The sequence below is a fragment of the Equus przewalskii genome, chromosome 22 (assembly GCF_037783145.1).
Source record: "Equus przewalskii isolate Varuska chromosome 22, EquPr2, whole genome shotgun sequence".
In the NCBI taxonomy this organism is placed as follows: Eukaryota; Metazoa; Chordata; class Mammalia; order Perissodactyla; family Equidae; genus Equus; species Equus przewalskii.
Window position 1 is genome coordinate 1,792,031 of NC_091852.1, and position 18,982 is coordinate 1,811,012.

At 39.1% G+C, this 18,982-nt stretch overlaps 1 protein-coding gene across 11 annotated transcripts in view; it reads left to right on the forward strand.

Annotated features, from left to right (window-relative positions):
• FANCC (FA complementation group C) overlaps positions 1-18,982 on the forward strand; it is a 244,063-nt gene that overhangs the window by 9,370 nt on the left and 215,711 nt on the right. For 2 of the 11 annotated variants that reach the window (XM_070589945.1, XM_070589944.1), the window contains exon 2: positions 16-58. The exons of the other annotated variants lie outside the window; for them this stretch is intronic. The gene's annotated coding sequence lies outside the window, so the exon portion shown is untranslated. The remainder of the gene's footprint in view (positions 1-15; positions 59-18,982) is intronic. 11 annotated transcript variants of the gene reach the window in all.

Genomic DNA, 18,982 nt, shown 5'->3' on the forward strand with positions numbered 1-18,982 from the left:
TGTTCCCACCCGCAGGGTAGGAGAGTTTCCAGTTGCGTCATATCCTCTCCAGTACTCGGTATGGTTGGTCTTTTTAATTTTAGACATTCTAGTGGGTATGTAGTGATATCTCCTAGTAGTTTTAAATTGCATTTCTCTAATGCAAGTCCTTTGTCAAATACATGATTCACGAATGTTTTTTTCTCAGTCTGTGGCTTCCCTTTTCATTTTCATAATGGTATCTTTTGAAGAGCAAGAAGTTTTAATTTTGATGAAAGCCAGTTTATTGATTATTTTACTTTGAGTTTGTGCTTTTTGTGTCCTATTTAAGAATTCTTTGCCTAACCCAAGGTTGCTAAGACTTTCTCCTATGTATTCTTTTAGAGATTTTATAGTTTTTAGCTCTTACGTTTTGGGTCTGTGATCCATTTTGAGTTCATTTTTATGTATTGTATGAGGAAAGGATTCAGGTTAATTTTGTTTTTTTTTTTTTGAGGAAGATTAGCCCTGAGCTAACTACTGCCAATCCTCTTTTTGCTAAGGAAGACTGGCCATGAGCTAACATCCATGCCCATCTTCCTCTACTTTATATGTGGGACGCCTACCACAGCATGGCTTTTGCCAAGCAGTGCCACGTCTGCACCCGGTATCTGAACTAGCAAACCCCGGGCCACCCAGAAGCAGAACGTGCACACTTAACTGCTGCACCACCAGGCCGGCCCCTGAGGTTAATTTTTTTACATATGGCTTTCCAATGGTTCCAGCACTATTTCTTGAAAAGAGTATTCTTTCCCTATTGAATTGCCTTGGAACTTTGTCAAAAATCATACAATGTATTTGTGACTCTATTTCTGAACTCTTTTTTCTGTTCTATTGATCTATATACATGTTGTATGCTTTGATTAGTGCATCCTTTTAATAAGTCTTGAAATCAAGTAGTGTGAGTCCTGCAACTTCATTCTTTTCAAAGTTGTTTGACTATTCTAGGTTATTTGTATTTACATTTTAGAATTAGCTTCTCCATATCTCCAAAACCCCTCCTGAGAGTTTGACTGAGATGGCATTGAATCTGTAGATCAGGTTAGGAGAATGGATGGCCGAACAGTCCTGAGTTTTCTGAGTATTCTCTCTTTCATCGTGAAGTGTAATGTGAGCGCTAGGTTTTTTGTAGATACCTTTTGTCAGGTCGAGGAAGTTTCCCTGTATTCTTGATTTGATGAGTTTTTATCATGAATGGATACTAGTTTTTGTCACACGCTTTTTCTGCCCCCATTGAGGTACACTTACATACTTGGAGATTCTATTCGAATTTAACTTTGACTGCCTTTGCTGTGATTCTGGGGTTGTTCTCCACAATTGTCATTTATTTTAGAATGCAAGCCGGTGTGTCCGTAATAGGGCTCAAGGTCGTTACTTTCGCATTTGTCAGCCAACTCTGAGGGACAGGAATCTTTGAACTTTGGAAGCCTAGATTCTTAGTTGGCTGAGGCATCTATTTATTTATCTTGGCATTCATTTAACAAATATTGAACACTCTGTTAGTCAAAGTAAATGCTGGTTGTGATAACAAATTCCTAAATCTCAGTGGCTTAACATAATACAAGTGCTAATTTTTGCTGATGTCACAGTCTCCTGTATGATAGATGTCTTTTTTATGCAGTTTTCCTTGGTGCAGATTTCATGCAATCTCCTGGATCTGGCCTCCTTCCGTTTCCTAGCTGCACTGACTCAGAGGCCTTCGCTTCCAGCCTTGTGTACTGGGGGAGAAGGTAGAAGACAGGGTGTTTCAGGGGCCAGGCCTGGAAGTAGCACACATCACTTATGCCCTCATTCCTTTGGTCAGAACTTAGTCATATGGCCAGCCTCACTACCAAGGAGCTGGGAGTACTCAGTTGCCCCCAGATGTGGAGAGCACTGTTAAACTCAGTCACACCTGCCTGTTATGTATCAGGCACTGTGCTGGGTGCTGGGGATGTAACAGTGAACAAAACAGACTTGGTTCCTGCTCTGGCCAAGCTTATCTTCCAGGATAGACTGGGGAGAAGGGTGTCATGGCATCCTTGGGTATTTGGTAAAACAAGAATTGCTTAGTGTCTTCCGTTTGCCATTGGCCAGATAATTTCTCTTGCTTGACACAATTAAGGTAATAATTTTCATAAGAAAAAACAAACCTGTTGATTCATGAACAGGAATCATAGTATAATGGAAGCATTAAAAAAAGTCACCAAAATTGTTTTCAACCTTGTAATGGTATTACAAATAGATTTTTATAAAACGAACATAGTAGAGATGGTAAAGCAGAGACCATATCTGCCTGGCAGATATGTTTTGTATGGCTTGCGTGGTTTTAAGATTTTTTTGTTGTTTACTAACATTTAAACACTAAGCAATTTCACCTTAAAAAATCCATCTTTTCAGCCGTGTTTTAGATGAAAGTCAATCAGACAGCACTAAATCTTCCTTCTGCTTTGGCAGGAGCTGAGTTCTGGCTGTCTTCTTTGGGTAGTGCTTTGTCTTTCAGTTGCCTCAAGCCCGTTTGATTGTTTTACTCATTTCACTTACCCATTGTGGGCATCTGAATTTATGACTTTTGTCTAATTTACTGACTTTTGAGTCATTTTGAAATGAATTCAGTTGTCAAACTAACACTTAGGGAAAAAAATGGGAAGTTCAGAACAGATTTATTATACTTATTGGGAAATTACTATAATATTCTATGTTCTCTGGTGAGTTCAAAGTTTCATACTTGTAAAAAAAAAGTTTATGATTATTATTCCTGAACAGTAGTATAGTTATGCCCTTTGGAAATCAGAGCTTTTGTTCTGTTGACTTTTTTAATTCATTGATTTTATAAGCATAGATATTTTTTCTTTGTACTTCCTTTGGTTTCTTGGTTCATTTCTAACATTACTTTGGTCACAAGCCCTGTTAAATATGTTTTGCACTTTCCAAATTATTTTCATATAGATTGTATGTGATTCATACAGTAACCCTATGTGCCAAGGTAAGACAGTCATTAAAAAAAAAAAGAAAGGGAAACCTTTTCCAAAAAATTAATTTAGACCAGGATTGGGGGTTCCTGAGAGATTTCCCAAAACGAGGATAGCTGCTGAAGGACTTCTGGGGTTACTTCTGTTTGTGCAACTTTTAAATATGTCTTAATTATTATGGCATGATACTCTCTTCAGTTACTAAAAGAAAGCGTTTCTACTTACCAAGACTCAACTGCTTTTAGCAGAAAATATTCACCTTCAATAATTTCTCTTTGAAATGTTTACAGAGAAGGAAACTGAGGTTAGTGGCAAAGCTGTTGACTCTTACCCCGGGAAACTGACTCTTGTCTGGTGCTCTTTTCATTGCACCAGCAGCCCCATGTCCAAGGGTTGCTGACGCTTCCTATCAAAATATTCTTAAGCAAGTCTTTGGCAGGCTTTTTCGTTGCATCTTTCTACTGTATAAATAGAGGCATTACAAGAAATGTAATTTTTGAATACTGCCTAACCAATTTCTGTTTGGTAACGTGCCCTGAGACCCTCAATGAATGCCAACAAACAAATTAGATCCACAGTGTATTTGATATGCATATCTTTTTCCCCAAACAAAATTTGAATTCCACAAACACAAATTGAGTCATTTTCCAAATGTTTGTATATGAATGGAAGTTTTTGTCCTATCCTTCTGTAACCAATACCATAAAACTTTTGAAGGTCCATGATGCGTTTGTTGTACAATGTTAATCCAAAACAAAACTTTATCCTGACTAAACTTGTAGCTGTAGAGAGATACTAAACTCATTTCCATTGATCAGTACAACATGTTTGTACCAACCAGATCTAAAGAATGTGTCAAGGACTGCCATGCTGTAAAGACCTTATTACAGTTGTAAACACAAGTGCAGCTGTTACAAATCTAGCAAAACCTCAGATTAAACAATTTAAAATTTTACTGAAGATGACATTCCAGACCCATTTTTCATAATATAAACACTCTGGGACGTGCCTTTGAAATGAGTGGGATTGTCATCAATGTTAATGCCACTGAATTCAAGGCTTGGAAGTCATTTCTTCTCTAGCTTTATTTTTGCTCCCAATTTTGAAATAAAATATGCTTTTAGTCTGAAGTATGGCATGTTTGTTCACAGCCTGAAAAAATTTGCTCCTGTTACTTTTGAATTGTAGGAATGCAAAAATATAGTGTTTTATTCTTTCTTTATGATCTTTTAACTTAAATGAGTTTGTTAGAATTAAATTTGACGAAAATTAGCTGTTAATGGAATCCAATTGCATTGGTCACTTAAAACAAGAAAAGACTAAAAATAGTTGGTATTTTAGGATTGTATTGGTTTGACATTTTTGAAGCTATATTTAAGGAAAGATTTTATTCTAAATGATTCTGAGTACATTAATTGTGGTCTTTTCTTTCAGCTAGACCAGATGGGACAAGCCTTCGAAATCTGTACCACTCTAACTTTTTTTCTTCTCATTTTCCACTTAGTGGGATGACTGGTGAGGTATCAGTGTGGCAATATAGTATTTTCTAGAGCTACGTTCTGTGCTCTGATTTCCTATGAAATCTTCTATGATTTTTGTCAAATTTCAGAGTGTTAAAGGGTCTCCTGGAAGCTCTTTGAGAGAACTTGGCCAAATAGTTTGGAAGGGTGGTGGTTTTGTTTTTGTTTGCTTCTTTATTGGTGACCGCATTTTAAAATTCCATTTGCCTTTACTGGATTGCTTAACTGGACTTTGGGGAAAGCCTATAAATTGGGTAATAAAGCAGTTAAATGACTATTGACAAACTACCCCTAGTCCTTGATTAAGAAGAGGCAGCATTTATCAAAAGAAGACAGTTGCATCTCTCTCATTGACCTTTGTTCTTTCATTTCTGTTAAACATTTTTCTGATCAGGAGAATTGAAGGCAGTCATTGTCAAATATCATGTTGTAACCTAAAGTTGGTAATTGTGGAAGCACGGAGCTGATAGGGTAGTCCCTTATTCAGAACAACTCTGGATATTTTATCAACATAGAACCTTGGTATACCACAGTGCCTGCTGCTGCTGTTGCTCGTCCTTCCTCCTTTCTTTTCTTTTACTTATTTTTTTTCTTAATTTAAAAGTTTGTGGAGGTTTCTTTTTTAAAAAATTTTTGAAAAATCTTATTTGGTTGAGGTCACAGTGGTTTGCAACGTTGTGTAAATTTCAAGTATACATCATTATATTTCACCTTCTGTGTAGACTGCATCACGTTCACCAGCCAAAGTCTGGTTTCCATCCGTCACCGGACCTGTGTGCGCTCCTCCCATCCCTCCCCCTTTGGTAACCACCAGTCTGTTCTCTTTATCTTTGTGTGTGTTTGTTTGTCTGTCGTTGTGGAGTTTTCTTTTAACTCTTTTGGCATTTACATAAAATTCGGTATTTTGAGAAAGAAATCTGGGCAGATATAAATAGCCCCTTCCTTTCCTGTTCAAAAGCTTTTTTGCAGTCATCCTAGGATTTTCCCTCGTTATCATCTGTCTTTTACACTTTCTGTGATATTGGGTCTCCTTCTTATTGTATTCTCTTTCTTGATTTACTCCCTGCTTTTGTTGGAGCACATCCTCTAGCATCTTTTTAAAACAGTGTACGGGAGGTGAGTTATTTCTGGCCACTGCCTATTGAATGTGTCGTTTTCCCGTTCACACTCCATAGATAGTTCGTCGGGATATAGAATTCCAGGTTGGACATGAGCACTTGGTTAGCCCTTTCAGTTTGGGAGCTCTTGTCTTTTAGTTCTCAGAAAATTTTTGTTGGTTAGATCCTCCCCTTGATTTTCTTTGGAGCTGCTTTATTTGGAGTTTGACCTCCAGGACTGCTTCTCTGATTTTCTTATCTTTCCCCTGTTTTCCATCACATTGTCTCTTTGCTCGACTTTTGAGACTTTTTTTCAACTTTAAATTCTTTCTTTTCTATTGAGTTTTCATTTCTGCTACTGTATTTTTAATTTCTAATACCATTCTCTGAATGTTCTTTTTGTTAATATTCTCTTCTTGTTGTGTGGATATAGCATTATCTCCTCTCTACTGTTAAAGATATTAATGTTGTGACTTTAAACATCATTGTGATTCCATGTTGCTCTTTATTTGTATATTTTGATTTCCTTCTTCTGTGTTGGAGGTTTCTTCGGATAGCTGGTAATCAGTCCTTGGTTATCTGCTCACATTTAGAACAGGGACTAAAAAGGTGATTCGAAGCTCTGAGAGCGTGAGAGGCATTTAACTGACTTTTAGATTCCCATTAAGATCTGGTTGGGCCGAGTGTTGGGGAACCCTCTCATGTCAGTATCTTTCGGTCTTTACTCTTAGGCCTATCAGAGTTGCTTGTCATCTGTAAGTCAGACTATCCTTGTTCTAGGTCCTGAGTCGCGTAGAAAACTCCCGGGTAGGGGGAGGCATGTTTCAGCATTCGGTATTCAAGTTTACACATTTTTATTTACCCCTAAATCCCCCGCTCCCGCCCTCCGGTTTTGGAACTGTAGCCCTGCTCTGAACTGTGTCTGTTGACTCCTGGTCCAGAGATCCATTGTTCTATCGTCTCCAGAGGACAAACCACCTCTCTTTGGTCAGGTTGGGGGCTGGGCTGCCAGGAGTTGCAGTGGAGATGTAGGGTCTAAGTGCCTCTTAGACAGACTTTACCGTTGACCTTATTTTAGGTGCCCTTTCGTCCCTATTTCCGGATGTCTCTGATGTCCTCACTTCCTGATCTTATTGGGGGTCCACTGATAGAAAGTGGGATGTAAAATGGGCTGGTGTTAGCTTTCCTGCTGTCCTTGTCAGATTCAGTTTTCTCCAGTCTATTAAATCAGCTACCACTTGTCTATCTGTTTTCTACCTTGTGAAATTCTATTGCTATTTTCTCTTTTTCTATTCTTATCCTTGTTAGTTTATGCCTTAAAAAATGAAAACTAAATTCCTCGGGGCTGGCCTGGTGGCACACAGGTCAAGTTTGCATGCCCTGCTTTGGTAGCCCAGGGTTTGCCAGTTCAGATTCCAGGTGAGGACCTGTATACCGCTTGTCAAGCCATGCTGTGGTGGGCGTTCCACATAAAATAGAGGAAGATGGGCATGGATGGTAGCTCAGGGCCAGTCTTCCTTAAAAAAAAAGAAAACTAAATTCCTTTACTGTCATTTAGTAGGATTTCAGGAAGGAATGAAAGCATACATCTGTGTTCAATCTGCCATCTTTATCTGGAAATTCCTCCAACAAGCGCCTCTCTTTTTCTTCCTTTAATGCTTTATTTTTAAAGTTGAAACTTTTCATCCATCTGTATTTTCTCCCTAAAATGGTTAGCTGGTTATTCCAAATCATTTTTTGGAATTTCTGATTTGTATATAACTAATAAAGTGAGATTACCAATAGTGACATTTCTAAATGCAACTATGCTACCAGCATGGTGTTCCTTTCTATTTGCCTACAGGTTTGATAGAGGGATGATGATATTAATTTATCGAATGAACATTTATTAAATGGCTGCCCTGTGCATAGCATTGCACCAAGCTCTACTGTAATAGTGAAGTACTAAATAGAAACAGGTAGGCTGGAATACCAAAAAGACGTGTTAGGAAAAGGATTCAAGCAGTCTTCTGAAACTTTGGATTGCTATGAGACAGTAGCTATAGACAGATCAGTTGAATTGTAGAGCAAACAGGTCTAGATGATCTTTTTGAACAAAGGTGTCAAGAAGAACATCGGTCGAAGGGTTGATTGGTAGGATCCATAGATGTCCTTGTCCTGTAGGTGGTTGGAGGTAAGATTCTAGGGCTTAGGACAGGTGATTGGGCTGAAGTTAAAAATTTAGGGATCACAGGTAGAAGCTAAGGATACGGAAGTAAATGGAATGGTACGTGGAAAGTGAGATGAAAGAAGGCAGAAGATGGAATCCCATGGGCCACTAACATAGAAGGGTTTTTGGAGAAAGAAGAACCTTCTGGGCAGATTGAAGGTGTACTCTGCAGCTTCTATCCTTACAGAAAGGTCCAAGTAAAATGAGACTAAGCATGAGGAAGCACCTGGGAAAATTATTTTTACTGAAAGATTTAGAAAACAAACGGTTTTGTATTTTTAAAAAAACTGCTCCCTGTTTCTTGGAGAATATTCATCCCAGTTATGGAAGCATTGATGTATATAGAGAGAGTTGATGGTCGTCTTAGCCTGAATGATTGTGATAATTGTAGAAAATAGACTGGATAAGACCAGGGCTGGAAGAATTATGGGTTGGAGTGCAACCTGGGAAGATTAAAATATAAGAATATGGGGTTCTTTTTCTGGGAATGGATGTTTGGTGATGTGAATTAAGAAAGTGGATTGATTAATGTGTTAGGGGTCCCTGTGACCAGCCCTGGGTTTGATGATTCACTAGGAAGACTCACAGAATTCAGCATATCATTGTCCTTGTGGTTATGATTCATTACAGGGAAAGGATACAAAGCCAAATTAGCAAAGGGAAAAGGTGCATGGGATGAAGTCTGGAGGAAACCAGGCACAAGCTTCTAAGAGTCCTTTCCCTGTAGAATCACACAGGGCACACTTAATTCCTCCAGCAGAATTGTGACATGTGAGAAATGTCGTCCATCAGGGAAGCTCATTAGAGATTCAGTGCCAAAGAGTTTATTGGGGGCTGGTCACTGGTTGTTCTCTGCCTACCAGATCCCCAAATTCTAGACCCTCAGAAGGAAAGCAGACGTTCAGCATAAATCGCATTGTTTGTGCAGATGGTTTAGGCACAGCGAGTCCCTCTTAGCAGTCAGGGAGCTGGGGACTCTCCCAATATCCAAGTGTCCAGACTCTTGCTGAGGGCTAAGTTGACAGGCAGGCCTAAGGGGAGCAGTCTCAGGCCTGCTGTGTTAGCTCTTTTCTGCACAATCATTTGAGGAGGTAAGAAGCCGTTTTTGAGGGCCAAAGCTAAGTTGTTTTTTAATTGAGTTCATAATAGTTAACATCAATGTGAGATTTCAGTTGTACATCATTTCTTGACTGTCACCACAAAGTGCTCCCCTTCACCCCTGGTGTCCCCCCCACCCCCCTTCCCCTGGTAACCACTGAACTGTTTTCCTTGTCCCAGTACTTGTTTATATTCCACATCTGAGTGAAATCATCTGGTGTTTGTCTTTCTCCGACTGGCAAAGCTAAGTTTTAATCTTGGTAAATTTCAGAGGTGTCTTATGGCAGGGTTAATGTCTTACTCAGGTGTAAGCTGGTGGAGTGGTAAGAATATGGTGTGAGAAAGCTAAGCCTCTAGAAGATTTTGAGTTAAGGGTGAGAAATGTAGTCCATGGAATATGGACTCATGATAAGAAAGCTGGTTATGGGAGAGTGGAGGCTTGTTCTATAGACTGAATTTTGTCCCCTTGTCCCTGTTTCACCTGTTAAAGCCCTAACTCCCAATGTGACTGTATTTGGAGATAGGGCCTTTAGAGAGAGAAAGTTAAATGAGGTCATGAAGCTGGGGTCCTAATCTGATAGGATTAGTGGTCTTATAAGAAGAGAAAGAGAAATCTCTTTCTCTCTCTACTGTGCACAAGGAAGAGGTCTTGTGAGCACACAGAGAGATGGCGGCCATCTCCAAGCCAGGAAGAGGATCCTCACCAGGAATGAAATCATTCAGACCTTGGGCTTTCCAGCACCTAGGACTGTGAGAAAATAAATTTGTGTTGTTTAAGCCACCCAGTGTGTGGTTTTTTGTTATTGCAGCCTGAGCAGACTAAGACAGGTTGAGATCAGACTAGGTCCCCAGCTTTGTCAAGGTGAGCTCTGTGTGGAGGAAGAGAATATTAACATGGTGCTGGGTTTTTGTTTTTGTTGGGTTTTTTGTGCTTTCTTTGTTTCTCTTTTTGTCTGTTTGCTTTTTAAACTTAGCTAACTTATCCACATACCACGCTTTTTGATTTAGCATAAGTCATTAACCCAAGGTTCTCATCTGTGCCATGCAGTACCAGAGGCAGTAGCTGCGTTTGATGATGTAAATGAAAATTAATTGAAATTAAATGAAATTAAATATTCCGTTCCTCAGTTACACTAGCCATATGTCATGTATTCACTAGCTGTATGTGGCTGGTGGCTATGGTATTGGACAGCATAGATATGGATAGAACATTTGCACCATTGCAGAAAGTCTTGCTGGGCAACACTTTTCTAGGTAGTTGCCTCACATCTCTCCCTGTTTATTTTCAGTCTCAGTGGTTCTGACCTTTTCCAGGTTCAAGGCATACTTATGAATACTAAAATTTTTGGTGAGTATCCTTAAAGGTTTTAAAACAGTAACACTAAAAAACGAACAGCAATTACAGTGCAAAGTCTGCTAAAGTGTAATATGTTAAACTGAGTCTATAACAGTATCTGCGATTATGATCTGTTCATTCGGTCATGCTTCTCTAGTACGTACCTTTAGAAGAGATGTTTTCTACCCCTACAGGGCTTGCCTATGTATTTGTGGTACAAAGAACTTGGATAAGCACGCGTTTGTTCTCTGACAGCTGCTTCTCTGTTTCACTCTGCTCTCTCCTGGAGGTGGTAGGTACAGATGCTTTAGAAAGAAGCATCAGTAACCAGGCTGCTCTGCCGAGAGCTGACTAGTATGAGGAATCACAGGCTGAAGGCAGGTCAGTGAAGGTGGCAAATCTGGCATCATTCGGAATGATTGTTTCGTGGGATGATAAAAAGCATAACATTGGTCAGAAGGGTCAGAGTTCTCCTTGGTACCTACCCCACCAGTTCATGTCATCGTATGTGGAAGCTGTTCTTGAAAATTCTCAAAACAACCCTGTGAGGTAGGTATTATCCCACTCCAGAAGCCAAGAAAAAGGCAGCACTCAGAAATTTTGTATAATTTGCCCCAGGTCGCTGAACTGGTGAATAGAGGTGCTGGATTCAAACCTTCCCAACACAGCTCTTGTTTTCCCGTGATTCCTTGGCTGGGCTTGGCCAGGGGGCCCTTCTCCCACTGGGTGGGAGCAGCTCTCTCAAAGCTGCGTTCTGTGTGAAAGGGGTTGTCGGTAAATTCCATACACATTTAGAGTATAGACTGAATAACCTGGAAGGGGGTATTTCTTTTTTATTTTAAGGGATTGTTGTTATTTTTATTTTAATTACCTTGAAAACACAGAAAAAATTTTAAAAAAGAAAAAATCACTCATAATACTAGCACTAATTTTGGAATCATTTAAAGACTTTTCCTGTGCTTATACAGACATTTTTACAAAAATGTTATCCCGCTATTATACATATTTGTCTGCAACTTCCTCATTTTTTTACTTTTATTTATTTTTGATGTAATTTTATTTATTTATTTATTGAGGTCACATTGGTTTATAACATTGTGTAAATTTCAGGTGTACACATATTTTGGCTTCTGTATAGACTGTATCATGTTCAGCAACAATAGTCTAGTATTCTTTTTTTTTTAAGATTTTTATTTTTTTCCTTTTTCTCCCCAAAGCCCCCCAGTACATAGTTGTATCTTCTTAGTTGTGGGTCCTTCTAGTTGTGGCATGTGGGACGCCGCCTCAGTCTGGCTGGATGAGTGATGCCGTGTCCTCGCCCAGGATTCGAACCAACGAAGCACTGGGCCGCCTGCAGTGGAGCGCTCGAACTTAACCGCTCGGCCACGGGGCCAGCCCCTAGTATTCTATCACCATACATATGTGCCCCTTTATCCCTTTGGCCCTCCCCCCACTCCCTTCCCCTCTGGTAACCACCATCTTTTCTCCTTATCTAGCTATTTATTTGTTGGTTTATCTTCCACGTATAAGTGAAATCATATGACGTTTGTCTTTCTCTGTCTGACTTATTTCGCTTCCCTCAAGGTCCATCCATATTGTCACAAATGGCACGATTTTGTCTTTTTTTATGGCTGAGTAGTATTCTGTAGTGTGTGTGTGTGTATATATATATATATATATATATATATATATATATGCCCTATCTTCTTTATCCGTTCATCAGTTGATGGGCACTTCGGTTGCTTCCAGGTCTTGGCTATTGTGAATATTCCGCCATGAACATAGGGGTGCATGTATCTTTTCGAATGAGTGTTTTCATGTTCTTTCGATAAATACTCAGAAGTGGAATAGTTGGATGATACGATATTTCTCTTTTTAGTTTTTTGAGGGATCTCTGAACTATTTTCTATAGTGGCTGCACCAGTTTGCATTCCCATCAGAAGTGTATGAGGATTCCCTTTTCTCCACATCCTCTCCAACATTTGTCATTTCTTGTCTTGTTAATAATAGCCATGCTTACAGGTGTGAGGTGATACCTCATTGTAGTTTTGATTTGCATCTCCCTAATAATTAGTGATGTTAAACATCTTTTCATGTGCCTGTTGGCCATCTGTAAATCTTCTTTGGATAAATGCCTGTTCATATCCTTGGCCCATTTTTTGATTGAGTTGTTTGGTTTTTTTGTTGTTGAGTTGGCTGAGTTCTTTATATATTTTGGAAATTAACTGTATTGGATATGTGATTTGCTGATATTTTCTCCCAGTTGATGGGTTGTCTTTTCGTTTTGTTGATGGTTTCCTTTGCTGTGCAGAAGCTTTTTAGTTGGGTAAAGTCCCATTTGTTTATTTTTTCTTCTGTTTCCCTTGCCTAAGGAGATGTGGTATTCAAAAAGACCCTTCTACGACCAACATCAAAGAGCGTACAGTCTATGTTTTCTTCTAGGAGTTTTATGATTTCTGGTTGTATATTCAAATCTTTAATCCATTTTGAGTTAACTTTTGTGTATGATACAAGATAATGGTCTACTTTCTTTCTTTTGCGTGTGGCTGTCCAGTTTTCCCAGCACCATTTATTGAAGAGACTTTTCTTTCTCCATTGTATGTTCTTGGCTTCTTTGTCGAAAATTAGCTGTTCGTAGACGTGTGGTTTTGTTTCTGGGCTTTCAGTTCTGAGCAACTTCCTCATTTGACTGAAGAATTTAGGATGAACATCTCTCCAAGTCAGTCAGGAATATTCTTTGTGCAGTTAACTGCTCTGTTATTTTAAAAATGTATTTTTTAATGGTTATTCTTATACTCACTTTAGCCACTTTCCTGCATTTTAGCCTCTAGGTCTATTTTTTCTTTGAGTGGTGTTACTAAGAAACAATTGCAAGAGAGGAACAAAGTCTTAAATTGGTGGCACTCAGCACCAAATAATTCCAGATGTTTGCTTTTCTCTGCATATAGAAAGAACCTACTCTGATGCTGTGTTGTTCTTCTCATCTTCCCTTGTCTTTCTTTCTCTCCCATTTCATTTAACTCTAACCTTAGTCCCAGACTTGCTTTGTGCAGTCCTTGGCCTGCTACTGTGATATCTCTGCCATTGGTTCTCGCTCCAGCTCCCTAGTCACTGATGTGTCTCTTGGCAGGGAATGGAAATGACGGTGGTCCTCTCACTTGACTCAGGAGCACCCCAAGGTGGCAGTAATGTTTGGCGTAACCAGTACCAGGGTGGGATAGCCACATGTCCCTGGACTGGGATTGAGAAGTTGTCAGTTGTCGTGTGAACTGCTGTTTAGTGATCAACTTAAGTGAGAGATTGAATTTATTTCCTATGGGCTGCTTTTTCCTCATCATTGTCTGAAATTATTGCCTTATTATCATCTACCTTATTCCCACTTATTATCGTTGGCTTAAATTTTCCTTTTAGTTATTTTTCTTTGATCATTTTTTTAATCTTCTCCTTCTTAGTGCTGATTCCTCCGACTTCTTCCCTTTTCTTTTTTAAAGATTTTTTTTTCCTTTTTCTCCCCAAAGCCCCCCAGTACGTAGTTGTATGTTCTTCGTTGTGGGTCCTTCTAGTTGTGGCATGTGGGACGCTGCCTCATCGTGGTTTGATGAGCAGTGCCATGTCCGCACCCAGGATTTGAACCCACGAAACACTGGGCCGCCTGCACTGGAGCACGCGAACTTAACCACTTGGCCACGGGGCCTGCCCCGTTCTTCCCTTTTCTTAATGTGCATTACGCTAGTCAGATTTTCCTTCTACTTGAATCTAATGACCTGGTTTTTCATTGGAGGGTCCAGGAGGGTGCGGTGAGGAATGTGGGGGTAAACATGCCTCCTGCTGATTGCTTTATGTAAACCAGGATATTGAGGGGCCAAATTCCTTTGTATTCCTTGTGTTTGGGAGACTGTAGAATCAGCTGGACACTTTTCAGGTGGCTTTCACGTGTGAAGCCTGACGAGAAGGTGAGTGGTGAGTCCCCACTTCCCAGGAGTTCAGGGCGGTTTTGTGGGAGAAAGGACTGGCCCGTGTAGAAGGTGCAGGAAAAATGTGCCAGCAAAGGCAAACCAACGTGACAGCAATAAACTGTGATGGCAGTGACACATACACCGTGAATGGACGATAGATAAAAATGAAAAGACTTTTGGAAGGAGACAAGTTTTGAGTATACAGAGATGTTTTATGTTGGTGATAAACAGGGCTGTACTGCTAGTAACGTTTAATTGAAGAAAAGTTAAGTATTGACTAAGGGATGGAACCTTTTCTAGGGCTGAGAAAACAAGGTTTTGTTCCCAGAAGACAATTAAATAAGGGTAACAATTTCAGTACTGAATTGGACAGCTTTTTACTTACATGTGGTCTGAATGTGGGTATTTATTATAAACTAACCTTATAACTACAATATAATAATTGATAATAAAGCATGTAAAGGGATATGCAGGAGAATCAGAATTTCTTAAAATAACGTGTTTTTTTATCTTTGGAGAAGTCCTAGTTGAAACTGGAAAAATTTCAACTTTTCTTGTTACTCATTAAAAATTATAGGGATTTTGATAGTGTTCAGTGAAAAAGTCAGTAGATTTTAGAAACTACTTATTACTTGACCTCAGTTCTGCTCGCTTTTGTTGCTTTGCAAAAGTACCCTTAAGGTTCAAATCAAGTTAAAAGTAGAGTAAATGGTGTGTGTCTATAAGGTCAGACTAAAACTATGTTTTTTCCTGTTAACACTTGAATAGAAAAAAGCTAGTTTTAAGAACATGACTACAATTTAGAATCTTACTCAAAACCACATATACTATAGTACTTTTAAAGCCTGAAACCAAAATGTGGAATCATTGTTTTATAGCACTTGGAACTACATCTGATGTTACTGTGTGTCTGTGCTGTCCTGCTAAGAGCTTTGAATCTTGTTAGTGGTACAAGAATGGTTCTTACATTTAGGTAACATACACTCCTTGACTGCACAGATGGTCGCAGTTTTGAATCTACTCAGTAAAAGAAAATTGGAACAACAAAAATTTTTCCAATTCATTTTTCCTGATTTTTATTTATTTTGAATGACTCTAGTCCATTTTCTACAACGCTTCTCTGTGATCTTTCTAAAATGCAAATCTAATTATATCACTTTTTAAAAAATTTTCATCAAGGGGCTGGCCCCGTGGCCGAGTGGTTAAGTTCTTGCGCTCCGCTGCAGGCGGCCCAGTGTTTCGTTGGTTCGAATCCTGGGCACGGACATGGCACTGCTCATCAAACCACGCTGAGGCAGCGTCCCACATGCCACAACTAGAAGGACCCACAATGAAAAATATACAATATGTACTGGGGGGCTTTGGGGAGAAAGAGGAAAAAATAAAATCTTTAAAAAAAATTTTTTTCATCGAGATTATGATAGTTTACAACTTTGTGAAATTTCAGTTGTACGTTATTTTTTGTCAGTCATGTTGTAGGTGCACCACTTCACCCTTTGTACTCACCCCCACCCCCCTTTCCCCTGGTAGCCACTAATCTTTTCTCTTTGTCTACATGTTTAACTTCCACATATCAGTGGAGTCACAGAGATTTTCTTTCTCTATCTGGCTTAGTTCACTTAACATAATACCCTCAAGGTCCATCCATGTTGTTGTGAATGGGACAATTTTATCCTTTTTTATGGCTGAGTAGTATTCCATTGTATATATATACACCACATCTTCTTTGTCCAATCATCAGTTGACGGGCATTTAGATTTCTTCCACGTCTTGGCTATTGTAAATCATGCTCCGATGAACATAGGGGTGCATGGGACTTTTGGAATTGCTAATTTCAAGTTCTTTGGATATATACCCAGTAGTGGGATGGCTAGGTCATATGGTATTTCTGTTTTTAATTTTTTGAGAAATCTCCATACTGTTTTCCATAGTGGCTGCACCAGTTTGCATTCCCACCAGCAGTGTATGAGGATTCCCTTTTCTCCACAACCTCTCCAACATTTGTTACTTTTTGTTTTGGTTATTTTTGCCATTCTAATGGGTGTAAGGTGATATCTTGTGTAGTTTTGATTTGCATTTCCCTGATGATGAGTGATGATGAGCATCTTTTCATGTGCCTATTGGCCATCCGTATATCTTCTTTGCAGAAATGTCTGTTCATGTCCTCTGCCCATTTTTTGATCAAGTTGTTTGACTTTTTGTTGTTGAGTTGTGTGAGTTCTTTATATCTTATGGAGATTAATAACCCTTTGTTGGATATATAACTTGCAAATATTTTTTCCCAATTAGTGGGTTGTTTTTTTGTTTCAATCCTGTTTTCCCTTGCCTTGAAGAAGCTCTTTAGTCTGATGAAGTCCCATTTGTTTATTCTTTCTTTTGTTTCCCTTCTCTGGGAAGACACGGTGTCCGAAAAGATCCTTTTAATACTGATGTCAAAGAGTGTATTGCCTATATTTTCTTCTAGAAGCCTATGGTTTCAGGTCTTACCTTTAGGTCTTTGATCTATTTTGAGTTCATTTTTGTGAATGGTGAAAAAGAATGGTCAATTTTCATTCTTTTACATGTGGCTTTCCAGTTTTCCCAGCACCATTTGTTGAAGAGACTTTCTTTTCTCCATTGTATGCCCTCAGCTCCTTTGTTGAAGATTAGCTGTCCATAGATGTGTGGTTTTATTTGTGGGCTTTCAATTCTGTTCCATTGATCTGTGCACCTGTTTTTGTACCAGTACCATGCTGTTTGATTACTGTAGCTTTGTAGTATGTTTTGAAGTCAAGGATTGTGATGCCTCCAGCTTTGTTCTTTTTTCTCAGAATTGCTTTAGCAATTCGGGGTCTTTTGTTGCCCCATGTGAATTTTAGGATTCTTTGTTCTGTTTCTGTAGAGAATGTCTTTGGGATTCTGATTAGGATTGCATTGAATCTGTAGATTGCTTTAGGTAGTATGGACATTTTAACTATGTTTGTTCTTCCAATCCATGTGCATGGAATGTCTTTCCATCTCTTTATGTCATCATCAATTTCTTTTAGGAAAGTCTTGTAGTTTTTATTGTATAGGTCTTTCACTTCCTTAGTTAAATTCACCCCAAGATATTTTATTCTTTTTGTTGCTATTGTGAGTGGGATCGTGTTCTTGAGTTCTTTTTCTGTTAGTTCCTTATTAGAGTATAGAAATGCTACTGATTTATGTAAGTTGATTTTATCCCCTGCAACTTTGCTGTGGTTGTTGATTACTTCTAATAGTTTTCCAGTGGATTCTTTGGGGTTTTCTATATATTAAGATCATGTCATCTGCAAACAGTGAGAGTTTCACTTCTTTACTTTCTATTTGGATTCCTTTTATTCCTTTTTCTTGCCTAATTGCTCTGACCAAAACCTCCAGTACTATGATGAATAAGAGTGGTGATAGAGGGCATCCGTGTCTCGTTCCTGTTCTCAGGGAGATGGCATTCAGATTTTGCCCATTGAGTACGATGTTGGCTGTGGGTTTGTCATATATGGCCTTTATTATGTTGAGGTAATTTCCTTCTATCCCCATTTTGTTCAGAGTTTTTATCATAAATGGCTGTTGGATCTTGTCAAATGCTTTCTCTGCATCTATTGAGATGATCATGTGGTTTTTATTTCTCAATTTGTTGATGTGGTCTATCACATTGATTGATTTGTGGATGTTGAACCAACCATCCCTGTGTCCCTGGTATGAATCCCACTTGATCGTGATGTATGATCCTTTTGATGTATTGCTGAATTTGGGTTGCCAAAATTTTGTTGAGAATTTTTGCATCTATGTTCATCAGCGATATTGGCCTATAGTTCTCCTTTGTCGTGCTGTCCTTGTGAGGCTTTGGTATCAGAGTGATGTTGGCCTCGTAGAATGTGTTAGGAAGTGTTCCATCCTGCCTAATTTTTTGGAATAGCTTGAAAAGTATAGGTATTAAATCCTCTCTGAAAGTTTGGTAGAAGTCCCTAGGAAAGCTGTAATTATATCACTTTTGTGCTAAAAATTCTTCAATGGCTTCTTGTTGCTCTTAGAATAAAGTCCAAAGTCCTTACCGCATCTTGCAATCAAATTCATCTATTGCTTGCCTGAGCAAGGTGACAGCGTTGGTCGAATTTACTTTTATAGCCTGAAGTCCCCCTAACACTTATCATTCATAATGCTTTCTTTTCTTATGAGAAGCAAGGAATTTTATTGTGGTCTGTCGTCCACTAGTAAACCCCCCGTCAAATCTCCACACCTCTCCTCCTAAAGATACCTTATCATATGGCAGCAGACAGTTGTAACAGTTGGCAAATTCCTTTCAGAAATCTCTATCTAGAAGTTATGCTTGGTGGTCTTTTAATGTTTTTATTACAAACTATAGAGAGCCTGTCTACTGGGCCTGACACAAATAAAGTAATGGAGGGGATTAGATGTCACCACAGCCTGTCATTTTTCTCCGGAAGAGGTAATACAAGAGTTAACATCTGCTCCCTTTGAAGCAGTGGCCCAAACCTGCCAACAGAGTTTGGCTGTAGGCTGTGGACCTTATGTCTCCTCCTGAGAGGATGGGAAAGTCTAACGAAGGAACAAAGGAAGGAATGCCACCAGTGGAGGGATGAAAATGGTGAGGTCAAAATACAGACCTACCAGTAGAGTAATCCTTTGGCTAGTCTCTGTTTCTAGATGCCCTAAAATGTTTGTCTTCATTATTAAAAAAAGAAGTCAAGGGGACCAGCTCTGCTATTATAGCTCTGTCTCTGCTATTTTCCTGATAGTGAAGCCTTCTGATACATTAAATCAATGTGTATCATAACCCTT